The sequence below is a fragment of the Equus asinus genome, unplaced genomic scaffold, assembly GCF_041296235.1.
Source record: "Equus asinus isolate D_3611 breed Donkey unplaced genomic scaffold, EquAss-T2T_v2 contig_655, whole genome shotgun sequence".
Lineage (NCBI taxonomy): Eukaryota > Metazoa > Chordata > Mammalia > Perissodactyla > Equidae > Equus > Equus asinus.
Window position 1 is genome coordinate 32,340 of NW_027225355.1, and position 11,270 is coordinate 43,609.

Consider the following 11,270-nt stretch of genomic DNA (forward strand, 5'->3'; position numbering starts at 1 on the left):
GGCCTTAGAAAAGGAAAGTACTACTGGATTCTGTTAGGAAGTCAGAAAGATTGAAATATCTAGTGGCTTCAGCGGAAAAATAAGATAGGAAAAAATAACTATGATAGTTATTTGATTTTCCTCCAAATGACTTTATCCCTTAGAGAGCAAGGCACTTTCCTTTTCAATCATCAACACATCAAAGTTTAATTTCCCTCCATTTAGCCTTTTTCGTGGCCATAGGTTAGAAGCAGCAAAGGGGCTCAGCAGGCTGAACCAGTCTGCAGACATACTCTGTCCTGTTCCACACTGGCTCACACATGTGCAAAGTGGTCGCTTCTCACAAGGGAAAAGCCTGCAGGGCTGAGGGGCAGCCACCCCTTGGACCCTGTTTGTTAGTACCATTGGAAATTTCTCCTGAGTCCCTACTCAAAAAGGAAGTGGGTGGGGGGTAGAATAAGAAGGCCATATATTTGAAGGAAATAGGAGAAAATATTTCATTGTGAAAGTAATAAATGTTGCTTTTCAGAAGTCATGTGTATGTTGAAAGTCTATGTCTTAAGGTACCATAATGAAACAACGTACACCTCATCTTCTCCCTCTTTTATCTGAGCATTAGGTTAAAATCCATGAAATTCCTAAGCTTAAAAAAACACACAAAAATCACAAGGAAAGTTTTGGAGGTCATGGATGTGTTCAGCACTTGGTTGTGGGGATGATATGATGGGTGTATGCATATGTCCAAACTAATCAATACACATATAGAAAACGTGTGCATTTTTTGTCTATTACTCATACCTCAACAGAGCTAAAAATTCAAATAAATTCCTAATTACTTTTTGAGGGTGCATAAAAGTCAAAATTTCTAATAAAATTCAGATTGTTAATTTCTCAACATAAATAGCATTCCTGCTTTGATGGGTGACCCCACAACTCTCAAAAAAAATCAAGAGCAGTTGCTACTGTCAATCTCAGTGGAAGTTATTTTCAACACCTCACCCCCTCCTTTACACCTCATTATTTAAAAACCAAGGAAATAGTCTTCAGCTTTTAAAATGAAGGAGTAAATGAGTCAGCTTGACATTATACTTTATTCAAGATTTAATGTTAAGTAAAGGAAATAACTGAGCATGAGCAGAATCCCTTCCATAACTCATCTTTTCTCCTATGCTGATAATAAAAATGACACTCTACTGAAACATAGTTTGCATCATATATTCTCAAGTAAATATATTTCACTGCTGGAGATTTGATTTCGTTTTTTTTCTTTTTTTAATCAATAATTTACACAAAAAAATCAATTTAGGAGATAAAACGTATTGCTATTTAGAATTACTTCCTGATTGTAAATTACTAGAAGTGTAAACATGAAGTCAACGCTAAGGACGTTTTAATTCCTTCAATTCATTTTGCCAAATTTCTTTTTTAGAAAATAATGTTAATATAGGACTTTGAGAAACCTGTTTCATGACACCCTAATCTGTTGAAGGATAATTTTGAGATTCTCATTCAATTTCTTCATATTCATCTATAAAACTTATTTGGCATCTTTCATCTTTTTAACATTTTCATCTTTTTAACTTTCGAAGGTTTAACTTTCCAAGAGACTATTTTTTAATGACGAGCTAACTGATGAATTTGTGCACCAACTGTTTTTTTGAGACTGAATATACAAATGGACAAAGGACAGATCATATATGACAGTATAACTCTGACCCCCCAACGTGGGAAGCAAACATCCCAAGAAGCCAAGTCACAGCCCCTGCAGCATTCAGCACAGAACAGTCAGCACTTGGTCAGTAACTGCCAGTTTCCAAAACTCTCGTTCTGCTTTCAACACAGGACCGCCAGAGAAAGCCACATGTGCTCCCTAAACCATCACATAGGATGCCTGCCTTCTATTTAGTGAGCTCCAGCTTCCCCGTGTCAACAAATTCCAATCAGGCCACCCCTCCCCCACTCCCCTGACCTCTGCCACCCTCTCCCCTCCCTTTCCCTTCTCTCCTCTTCTTGTGCATGCGACAATCCTCTCCTGTCGCATTACAGTCTCTGCAATATTTTTAACGTGTGATAGACCAGCTCCTCCCTCAGAGTTCTTCCTGGTCCATATTTTCCTAGCTTAGCTTATGCGTTTATTTTTTCCATGTAGGATCATTTATCTAACTCAACAGAAAAGCTCGTTAAAATTTTTATTGGCATTGTATTCAATTTATAAAGTAATGGGACTGACCATTTAATGAAACTTCCTAACTTAAAACATAGACTGACTTTCCATTTGCCAACTATTTTTAATTGAAATTTATAGTGTGATCATTGTAGATTCTACACTGCTGTAAGGAATAACTCCAAAAGTTCCAGTGTACACTTTACCCAGTTCCTTACAATGATAACATTCTGCAAAACTATAGGACGATACCACAGCCAGCTTGTTGGCATTGATGCAATCCACTATCTTATTCAGATTTCTCCAGTTTCACTTGTACTAATTTGTTCCTGTGTATTTAGTTCTGTACAATTTTATCAGATGTGCAAGTTTCTGTATCCATCACAGCTAAAATAATGACCAGTTTTATCACTACAAGGTATTCTTGCATTGCCTATTAAAAAATCAATGGATGTTATTTTTTAGAGCAGTTTTACGTTTACAGCAAAATTTAATGAAATACACAGTGTTCTCATATAGTCCCTGCCTCCACATATGCATAACCTTTCTGTTGTCAATACCCCTCATCAGAGTAGTATACTTTTCACAATTGATGAACATACATAGGCACATCATTATCACTCAAAGTCCATAATTTACATTAAGGTTCACTCTTGGTGTCAGAGATCACTAGGGTATAACTCTGTGGTCCATTTCTGGATTCTCTACTCTGTTCCATTGATTTATGTAGCTGTCCTACAATGAAAATGATGATGCTGTGATTACAGTATGTACAAGGCAATACTAAATATTGTTAAAGTGTTTACTGCCGCATTATTCTTCCTGTCATGATTGTTTTAGCTACTCTCAGCTATGTGCCTTTCTATATAAATTTTAGAAAAAGGTGTCTCTGTCTACAAACTGTGGTGGAATTTTTATTAGAATAATATTAGACCTATAGATCAATTTGGGGATAATTGAGACCTGTCCTCATTATTCTATCCAGTAACATGGTGAGGACTGCAGAATTCTCAGCACGTAACAACTCCTTCCAAACCCCCACACCAGGAGGAGACTCAACCAAACTCTGGCGTGGCTTCTAGCAGCATAAGGCTGTGTAACCGGAATGACTCCAGCCCACCATTAAAATGCCTTCCTGAGAGCTCAAAGCTGACAGAAAAATTTTCTATTTATTTTAGTCAACACCCAATTATAGGCCTCTGATCCCCCTTCTTAGAGTATTTACTAAAGAGGGCTTACAACTGTCCATATGTATCTCTCACAATTCTCTAAAGGACCTAAGAGCCACTCCTTTGAAATACGATCATTAAGACAGATAGAGCCTCTTTCTCTCAACTTCTGAGTGAGGATAGAATCCTAACTTTGATAACTGCAAAGTAACGAACACAGTGGGTCTAATCACAGTTACACTGACCAACGTTTGTACTTTTTTACCTCCTTGACTCTACTGAGCCCCTGAACCCTGCTCCTTCATTCCCTCTTTAAAATTCTAGATTCACCTCCGTACAAATCTGAGCGCAGCTCAGCTTCTGTCAGCTGTTACTGAATAAAATCTGCTTTCACCACTTTAACTAATTTCTGCTGCATTTGTCTTTGACAATAGTAAGGCTCTCAATTTATTTGCATCTTCTTTAATCACTGTAATCAGTATTTTATAATTTTCAGCATCAGATCCTGTACACATGTTCTTGAATATATGCCTGAATATTTCATGTTCTTCGGAGTGGTTTTAAATAATACAGCATTTTCAAGTTTATCATCTGCAGGTTCCTCATTAGTTGTAGAAATAAAATTGTCTTTTGTGTGTTGATCTTGTACTTTGTACTTGGTGAACTTTTTGTACTCATGTATTAGTTCTGATTTTTTTTTTTTGTAGATTCCCAGAGTTTTTTTTACACAGACAACAATGAAACTAGGAATGATTACATTTTTTCCTTTCTAAACTCTATGGCTTTTATTTCCTTTACTTCTGTTATTGCCAGAAGCTTCAGTATTTTGTTGAATAAGAGTAGTGAAAGTGGTATTCCTTTCCTTGTTCCTTATTCTGGGGAGAATCATTTAGTCTTTCCCTGTTAAGCATGAAGTCAACTGTGCATTTTCTGTAGACGACCTTCAACAAGTGAAAGTAGTTTCCATCTATTTCAAACTTGCTAGAAAATTTTATGACAAACAGGAGTTGGATTGTATCAAATGTTTTCTCTACATCTCTTGCTTATTAACAAGTCTTGCCCTTAAACAAATAGACAGCCAGTTATTTCTCTGGCAAAAATTGGTTTATCTGGGATTAGCAAAGAATAGCCATTTGGAGTGTGCAACCATGGCAAGCCATGCAGGAGCACCCAGCAAGGAAGAGAGGAGAAGCTCTTTTATCTCAGAGTGGGGAAAACTGTGGGGGCTATTGGACACAGTCTTGAGGGCAGTGGCTTTTCATCGGCAGAGTTGTGACAGTCTCTCCTTGGGTTAGTTTCTGACTGGTCAGGAAGAGAAAGTCTTTATTCTTCCTGTTGCACTGCGCCTTTGACATAGGGCATGAGAACTCCCTCTATTAGCCTTCCAACACTATTTCAACTACGTTTCCGTTTATTAACTTTCACATGTCCCCATTTTGATTGCCATCTTTCTCTGAAAGCACTGTTGATCTGCAGTCAGATTTTTCCACTTTCAGTAGCCTCTCGTCCCTCGAGGCCAGGAAGGAGCTTCTCTGGGAGTCATGTCCCAGGTTGGAGGAAAAACACACAGATTGGAAACCTATTGTGGCCACATTTGAGGAACACGGAGTGAGAGGAGGGAGAACTCTCTGGCACTTTTTACCTGAAGTTTGCATGTTATCAAGATCATAGGCATTGGAGATGATCTGAAGTGTCATGTCATCCTCAAAGGTTTGGCAGACAAACTTCCAACAGACCTGGTCCAGACACCTTGGAAACCTTCGCATCAGATACTGTCTGCTTCCATTTGGAGAAATCTTTATTTTTAAGTCACCAAATGATGTGCAGTTCCCCCCAGAGTTTGTGCTTTCTTCAGGTGTGTCCCATGAATCCAAGTCTTGAGTTTTGTGGCAAAAAGCTTGGCTAGCAGCGCCCGATTGAGGAAAATACTATCATCTTGGTTGAGTTTTGTTAGTTTGAAATTTTTGGTAAGTTGTTCCTTGTTTTCAAGTTGTTAAATTTATGAGAATGGAGCTGTTTATATTATTTTCAATGGCTGAAGAACCTGCAGTGATCTATCCCTCTAGTGTGTCTCAGGCCTTTGAGGGTGAAGAGGCTTCCCCAAAGCTTCTTGAGGCAGAACCCTGTTTGCTGTTGGCCTCTAACAGCTTGAGTGCATCTGGGTTGGGGAGGAGACAGAGACTTCCAAGAACAAGTTGTTTCTTCTTGAAGGAATGCTGAAGATGCCCAAAGTATGGTACTTTGACATACAAATTATTTGGAGCCAAAAGCAATTGAGAGCCAGCAGATGCAGGAAAAACTCTTGATCTCCACCTTGACTGCTTTAAATGAAGGATAGACTTCCTCTTTGGAACGGAAATTTATGTTTATAAAGGAAATTTCCATTAGTAAAAGCTTCTGCAGGAGAAAGAGAATGACTCTTAGAGAATTTTTTTTTTGAGGAAGATTAGCCCTGAGCTAACTGCTGCCAATCCTCCTCTTTTTGCTGAGGAAGACTGGCCCTGAGCTAGCATCCACGCCCATCTTCCTCTGCTTTATATGTGGGACACCTGCCACAGCCTGGCATGCCGAGTAGTGCCATGTCTGCACCCGGGATCAGAACCGGCGAACCCCAGGCCACCAAAGCGGAACATGCGCACTTAACCAGTGAACCATCAGGCCAACCCCTAGAGAGTTTTTTAACTGAGAGATTTATCTGCATAACAAGGCAAGCTTTATTTATTATACATTTTCTCCCCTCATCTTCCCATAATTTTTCTTCAGCCACTTCCTGCTGCTGCTCACCCAGATGGCTTCCTGCTTCCAAGCTCCCCCATGTGCACCCAGTGTGGACTGGACTTGCAACTGGCAGCTGGTGTGGAGCTGCCTGCTCGAGGGCTGCAGAGCACCATCCTAAGTCTCATCCCCAGCATGACCTACCTGGCCAGCAATACTCAGGATCTGCCACCACTGCACAGGATTGGGGCAGCTGCACTGATGGTTCAGATTGTGGGCAGTACCCAGCCAAATTCCCTCTCACTTTTGTTGACCACACGCCTGTGCTCTTTGCAGATGGTACAGATTTAAAAGAGAAGTCATATCCTGTCGTTAAAGTGTAACTGTTGGACTGACTTGAGGGATTTTTCAACACCTGTAAAACTAAAGAGAAGCTGGGAGAATTATCAGAAGAGTTCTACAAAAATGAACTACTATCGATTGAAATGTTGAATATACATGTCCCTGCAGTTGCTAAATTGAGACGTCTTTTAGACAGTTCTCCTAGGGAAGATTTACTAGACATTCTGACATCACTTATCCAAACAAGCAACAGAAACGCTCCAAATTGTAGATACCGTGACTCTGGAGGAAACTGTCCAAGATGATGATACCACTGCTTGTGAAACAAATGCAAGAATTGAAATTGCTTTAAAAAAAAACGGAAAACATGGGGCCGGCCTGGTGGCACAGTGGTTAGGTTTGCGTGTTCTCCTTCAGTGGCCCAACGTTCGCCAGTTCAGATCCTGGGTGCAGACCTATGCACCACTCATCAAGCCATGCTGTGGCAGGAGTCCCACATATAAAGTAGAGGAAGGTGGGCATGGATGTTAGCACAGGGCCAGTCTTCCTGAGCAAAAAGAGGAGGATTGGTGGCAGATGTTAATGAGGGCTAATCTTCCTAAAAATATAATAATAATAACAAAACAGAAAAAGCAAGAAGGATGATAATAAATGCATTATATGAATATGCCTCAATAGGATTTCACACATCCTAGGTACTTTATTTTTTTCTTTTACTTTTTGAGGAAGATTAGTCCTGGGCTAACATCTGCTGCCAATCTTCCTCTTTTTGCTGAGGAAGACTGGCCCTGAGCTAACCTTCGTGCCCATCTTCCTCCACTTTATATGTGGGATGCCTACCACAACATGGCTTGCCAAGCGATGCCCGGGATCCGAACCTGCAAACCCTGTGCTGCTGAAGCGGAACGTGAGCACTTAACTGCTACACCCCTGGGCTGGCCAGCATCCTAGGTACTTTAAAAGATGAACATGAGGAAGAAGATAATCATGATATTGTCATGCTAGAAAAAAAAGTGAGCATCCAATATGTCAGAAGAAGCCCATTAGGTCTGTGTCAAAAAGAGAAAAAGACTAAAATGATGCTGCAAGCAATGCCAGAATATGTTCAGATTAGAAATTATTTAGAATTTATGGTGGAACTTTCTGGAACAAAAGTACAACTGACCATCCAGACATTCAAGAAGCCTAAATTCTTCTGAATAATAAGCATTTTGCCTTGAAAACTTGAAGGAAAGAATTTTGGAATATTAGGCTGTCAAACAGCTGAAAACCAATCTGAAGGGCCCATTCTTTGATTTGCTGACCCTCCTAGAGTTGGCAAAACAATGTGGGAAAGTCTGTGGCCAAGACTCTAGATCGAGATTTCCACAAGATTGTATTTGGATGAGAACATGAATAGTCTGACATTGGAGGACACAGGCACACCTATGTTGGCAGTATACCTGGTCATACAATCAATGACTTGAAGACCGTTGAGGTTAACAATCTGGTGTTTCTATTAGATGAGGTTGACAAATTAGAAAAAATTGTGTCCAGGTGATCCTGCAGCAGCTCTGCTTGAGGTATTGGATCATGAACAAAACCATAGCTTCACAAATCAGTCTCTAAATGTGGGCTTTAACCTCTCCCAAGTTATTTTAATGACTATCGCCAATACCACTGCTACTACTCCACCTGTCTTCTTGGACAGAATGAGGACATTCAGGTGCCAGGGTATACACAAGAGAAGATAGATTGCCAGCAAGCACTTGATCCCAAAGCAACTGGAACAGCATGGGCTGAGTCCTCAGCAGATTCAGATCTCTCAGGTTACTCCTCTTCACATCTTCACCAGGTGTACCAGAGAGGCAGGGGGTCATTCTCTGGATAGCTGGTTTGGGGCCATTTGCCCAGCTGTTGCTGTGAAGGTGGGAAAAGAACAATATAAGGAAGTCAAGTTGGACCATTTTGATGTGAATGAGAAAGAAATTTACAGAGAAAACATCTTAGAAGACGCAAAATCTGAATCTATCAATGACAGCACTTACTTGGCCCTACCACCTGAAACGCCAACTTTGATTGATTTCTATGCTCCAAAAGACATCTTTGGGCTCCAGATAGATAAAATGGGCATTTGAGTCAACCAGGAATGGCAATAAGTTTGGCTTGGTCTCCTTTAGGTGGAGAAATCATATTTGTGGAGGCAAGTTGAAAGGATGGTGAAGGTCATTTAACTCTAACTGCTCAGCTAGGGGATATCATGAGAAGAGTCTGCCCATCTTGCTATTAGCAGGCTCTGCAGCAATGCCGAGAAATACCATCTGCCCTGTGTTTCTGGAAGTTTTGATCTTAACAACACAGACATCCATGTGCACTTTCCAGCTGGAGCTGTCACAAAAGATGGACCCCATGCTGGAGTTATCCCAGTGACTTGTCTTGCCTCACCTTTTAGTGGGCTGCTTTTACATTCAAATGTAGTTATGACTGGAGAAATTTCAGAGGGGTCTTGGTCTTCCAGTGAATTAAAGAAAAAGTGCTGGCAGCACACAGAGCAGGATGGAAGTGAATCATCATTTCTCAGAGGAATGAAAAAGACCTTGAAGAAATCCCAGGTGACGTACGATAGCATTGAAGTTTTGTCACAGCAAACTGCCTGGATGAAGCTTTTGATGCTGTCTTTACCGTCAAGACCTACCTGCTCTCTTAAATAGCATTTTGTAGGCCCAAATCTCAACTTTACGGAATTTTCAGTTATGACGTGCCAACAGCACTGACAAAATTGATTTTATTCACAGCAGTAGGGGTAAGTAAACTGTCTCTAATTTTGAACACAATCACAAGAATGATTATGAATCTCACTCAAGTGGCGGTTAGTGTTTATTAGAGAAACATTACTTTAATAAATTGGTAAAAATTGAAAAAAATCTGAGTCATCTGGCTACCTTCTTGAGTCTCATATTTTATGAAATTCAAGCCATAGTTAAATTACTGTGTAATCAATTTATTTTCTTTTGTTAATTTGTCTCACGCAAACTTAATCTGCAGAGCAGCCACAGAACCTAAAAACCTAGGAGGAAGTCATTTTGTCCCCTCCAGTGGGCAAAGTGCCTCTTGCTGCTGCCCAGCAGGCTTGGTACCTCCAGGGAAAGGAGGAAAGTCTCATGGGTGACAGGGAAGGAGAATCTTCTCTTTGTTTCCTTTGTTAGTGACACTTTCCAAAGACCCTCTTGGGAGTGTTGCTGTGCTAATTCGGAACAGTTCCTAAGACTCATTACATCTGGAGGAGGACAAGCCTACCTGGGCTGAGTTCTGTTGGCAGGTCAGGATCTGAGATTACTGAATCTGGGTCTCCTTCTAAAGTTGGGGGGTAAGACACCCTGTCACTGTGTTGTTCCTCCAGTCCTGAAGTCCCAAGTCAGTTTGCCTTCTTCTTACCACCTTTCAGAGTTCTCACTAAATTTCTTCTTTTATGGTTGTCCAGGTTTTATGGCTGAACTTAGCAGAGAGGACCATCTTGTCTCTGTGTTTGTTATGCATTTATAGGTTATTTTGTACTTTTGTGCATAGAGGTCCAGGTCATTTCTTGGTAACCTTTTTTAGTTTATCTTTCCTTATTTCTATTGTAAATAAGGTCTACTCATCTATTATATGCTGTGGCTACTGTTTGTTACATGAAAGCTACTGACTTTTGCACGTTAGTTTGACATCCTGCTACGTCATTGGATGTTTTAACTGTTGGCATTAGTTTTAACATTGATTCTCTGTGATTTGCCATGTTTAATATCACATCATTTTTAAATGGAGCACATATAGGAGAGTTCGCCAGCCAAGGGGAAGCAGGCCTGTCATAAGGAGTCACATAAAGTTCACACCTCCCTCTGTTTCCTTTGCTTGTCCTCTGTGGTGTTTTCACATCCTTCAAGAGAAGGCTGAGCAGTTGCTGTGTACAATTCATTCTTTCATGGAAGAGGGGCACAGTCAATGACTTCCTGAGGCAGAAGGGCCACGTTTGTATGGAAAAGGGAGAGCCCTCCACTAAGTCCCTGGGGGATGGGAGGGAAGGGGTCTGGCAAGGGGTGGCCCAGAAGACTGTGCAGGTGGATATGGTTGCCGACTGAATACTCTGCTTATAGCAAGCTTGAACCAGACTGGAACAGCTGGCTTGCAAAGATCCAACAACAGGAACATCCCCCCACCTATGTATCACCTTTCTCCCCCACTTCCCATTATGCCTTAGTTGATTTCATAGCCAGATTATAAGGAAGATGGAGTTGCAGTCTGCAGAATGGACTTTGAAGCAGTGTCTCCTGCTTGTTATCATACTATCTTTGTCCTGTGATGTGAGAGAGGCCAGGACAACCAGATTTTAAGCTGCTACGTGAGGTCAGAGAGCCTGTGTGGGGGGTTAGGGTCTGCCTTCTCCACTGTCTCTGTTTGGGTGTGTTTCTGAGACTAGTTTTTAAGTTGATTATGGGAGAGAAGCTTATACAAGATGCTTACCACCCTGCTTTCACCCTCCCCTCAAAACTTGAGGGAACCTTTTGTTCTTCAGAGAAGCTTTGAGGAAGAGTGAAACAAGACCATAGACAAGATTTGGATTTGGAGCTGTGCTGGAGTATACACTGAATAGTTTCCAGGTTTGTGGTGACTTCTCCTTCCTTAGCATAGGAAAGAACTTGTCTAGTGTTCTGGCATATTTGGGGCCGTTATCACCAGCTTCCCCTGGTGAGCGATCAGAGAGACCTTCTCCTTATGACCCAGACATTCCCAGCTCTGAACTGTTTCTACAGTAGGCCCCAAAGCAGCAAATTGTCGACATTGCAGAATTTCTGCATTCCACAGTTTCCATGTCTGCACGTCTACCTTGTACTGGGGGCTGTGATCTTTTCCAACCTCTCAAAGGATACTTTCCTTGGTGTAAG